Here is a 3388-nt window from a genome sequence, read left to right as displayed (position 1 = left end):
TTATTTCTTTATTGCTTAGCCTAATGGGGCATCGATGTTTGATAGGAGGTCTGGAAGCATAATCATAACCTAATGCAAATTGTATACAGTACTAAATAGACCCTTTATGTTTATATGAGCCAAGTAAAGAGCACAGGAAGGGAGTAAGATGACTCAGGTTTGTCTTAGTGCATTTTGCATTTTACCAGTAAATAAATGGTGACATTACAAAGTCTCAGAGTATTTGCTTGTAAATTGTTCATATTGATGTTCTGTATCTCAGCATATCCTCAATAAAGATCAAGTAACTGATCCAAGTATTTTCAGCACTTGAAAAAAAGTTCACAAGTGCTACAAAATTAATTTGTGAAATTGTAAAGCAGAAGCCAGTGATAGCAAAAAAATGTCCCATCTGATTTTGGCATATTCAAAAGAAAGCTGCTTCCAACTGTGTGTTAAACAATGTCTGCTTCAGGTCAGTCAACTTTTGTGTTGTTGTTACTGTTCATTTGTATTATGCGAGTACTCCACGGCCCTGGTCAAGCAGACGACTCTTCTGCATACAGCTGTAGTATAAGCAAAAAAGACAGACAGAAAAAATCAAGAAACTAATTCAAAAACATCAGGAGAAACAGTAAAGGAACGTGGGTCTGCAGCACAGGCAATGCTTATGTTGCAAGAGATGCTGAACTGTTGAAGAAGCATCAAACAGAGGAGAGTTTATGGTGACAGTGGGAATTCAGGACAGGGATGACAGCATAAAGCAGGCACTAGCTTCCTATTGAGCTGTCTGCATTATTTTAATCCTGAATGGCAAACCTTTGAGGCTGTTAACATAAATTTGGTAGGTATTGGTGTGAATGACTGCCTGATCACAAGCACACTTCACTTTACCTAGCGAGATTATTTTGTCCTAACTGTAGTTGTCTGAATTTCTCTGCACTTAATTTGTTTATTTTTCATCATTCTATATCATTTTTACATACTAACTAATAGGATAAATAATTTGCATCTCATCAACTGCAAAATCAGTCACAATCCTCCCTCCAATTTATTTTTGTTTGTATGCTGTTATTAGTTGATGTGGTCATCTGTATTGCTCAGAAAAAATTAACTTTAAATCATGCTTTTCTTAACTTTCAGGTTTTGGTATTCCTTAATGCCAGGGAACATTTGCTCTGAAAACCTTTTATTGTCTTCATTTGTAAGCTACTCTCTTGATAACATTGATCTCATGTGAAGGTAGCTTGATCCTCACTCTTACACCCCCTGATGCTTGGAACATACCTTTGAATTGCATCCTGCCCAGGAGATTGTTAGAAGCATTTAGAAAATGCTATGGCTAAGATGTAAGGTCTATATGCAGTTATTTATTGCAGTTGTAAAAAATTTGGAGTTTTCACTGACAAAATATTAAGTCCTGGCAAACTCCCACATAGGTAATTACAAGCTTCCTGTCTAAATTCCACCTGAGAATTCAAATGGGATAATTAGTGTTGCCCCTTTTAAATTAGCGCTGTGAGGAGTGAACATATGCAGGATGAATGCTGTATATTCCTTGAGGCAATTTTTCTGTTTTCCTTCTTCGTTTCAGATATATCCCTGTTGTATACTTATAATTTGTTTCATGGGTCAGGCAGAAAATTAAGGCAGTCAGGACTTTAGCTACAGTCTAATATGGGCTGTTTCCTTAGTCTGCATCTGTTATGTCCTTGCTTCTCAAACACAGTGGTAGCAGCAGATATCTTTTACAGATAAAACACAGGACTTTTTTCTTTTTCGTTTGAGGGAAGAAGGCAAGGAAAGAAGTAAGGGTTGCTACATATTATGCTGTCAGAAATGCTTTTCACCTGGTCTCAATTAGATAGATATGTTGGTCTAATTTTCAGAACATACAAATTAAGCAACTAAAGACATCTGGGGATGTTGCCCAATGAAGGCTTCTATTAAGGCGTAAGTGTAGATTAGAATTGGTGCATGCATATTAAACAAAGCATACACCTGATCTTCTGAGCAGCTGTGTCCCAGCCATGTGGTCAAATCTGCCCATGGAGAAAAAAGGAAACCATATCAATGGTGCTTCAGTGAAATGTTGTGCTCGTGTTCATGTCTTGCAGATGTATGCTGAGCGAGGTCTGTGTACTGTCTTGGTAATTCTTCTAGAAAGAACTCTCAAAGTACTGGAAGTATTGTTTGCTAATTTTTGGTCTGGTATGTGTTGCCACTTGGTGTAGGCTAAGGTAATTGGTTTTAAAAGTGCAATTTCAGGAATTTTATTATTTGCTTATGAATCTTGCGTATCTACTAGAAACTGATTTTAAGTTGGGAGGTGAACAAATGCTTTGGGTGTGTATTAATGTTATCATCAATTAACAGCATGACTACATCCCTCAGAGAGTGCATGCCCTTCCCAGGATTGCAGTAAATGTCTCTCTGTTACGAAGTGCCAGAAGGAAAAGCAGTGCCCTTCCAGTGCCCTTCACAGACATGATTGCCGGGTGCTTTGTCTTCTTATGCTTCAATAAAACTGAACAGAAACGGCAACAGACATTACCACGACTCTTTCCTGTCCTATTCTTTCTGTGTGCTGTGGACTGGACACCCCATGGTGCTGGGCACAGCAGAATTGGACCCGATGCCAGAAAAAGAGTGTCAGCAAGTGCCCGCTCAGAGCTAGCAACTAGGGAAACACTGAGAACGGAATAATTATAAATCCCATTCCCAAGACCCCTGAGACAGAGCTGAAGGGGAACACCTCATCTCAAGTGGGTGCTCACTGCCTGAAAACCAGGTCTGAGCTGAGCAGGAGGCACTTCTTAAAAACACAGCAAGTGCACCACTCGACCCTACTCTCCATCTCCTTGTCATGCTGTTTAAACCAGCAGTTCAGTTTTTTAAGCAGTAGCTGAGGGAATCATAAATGTGGGTTTACTTTCCCCTCTTCCAAGGGAAGGCAAAACTTCTCCTTCCCCAGAAAAATATTCATTCAACCATTTGAGGAGGACTTTATAGAGGTTGCTTCCTGTGCCTCCTGGTGAAGCCATACATCTGTGCAAAGAAGGAAAGATACATCGGACTTCTGAAAGACAGCAACGAAGGGCCATGGCTCTAATTTACATCAGTTTCATTTGGGAGAGAATGAGTGGGGTGTACTTGTTCCCCAGACCCAGCTTACTTAGCAACGGTAGGCATCTTACATGAAAACAGTTCAAAGACAAAATGCCCTATGATCGTTCTTTCAGCTTTAAAAAGTTGCCATCCCACCTATAATCTGTGAGGAGCTGAGACTCAGTATGTGTTAAGCGTGGTATACTTACCCTAATCAGTCTACACGTCTCGGGGGATTTGGCTAAGAGAACATCTTGTCTCTGGATCAAGATGAGGATTAGGCACAAGTTCAGCCAGCAGC

Source organism: Accipiter gentilis, chromosome Z, assembly GCF_929443795.1.
Source record: "Accipiter gentilis chromosome Z, bAccGen1.1, whole genome shotgun sequence".
Lineage (NCBI taxonomy): Eukaryota > Metazoa > Chordata > Aves > Accipitriformes > Accipitridae > Astur > Astur gentilis.
The sequence above is the reverse complement of the archived record's forward strand: the minus strand, read 5'-3'. Positions refer to the sequence as shown.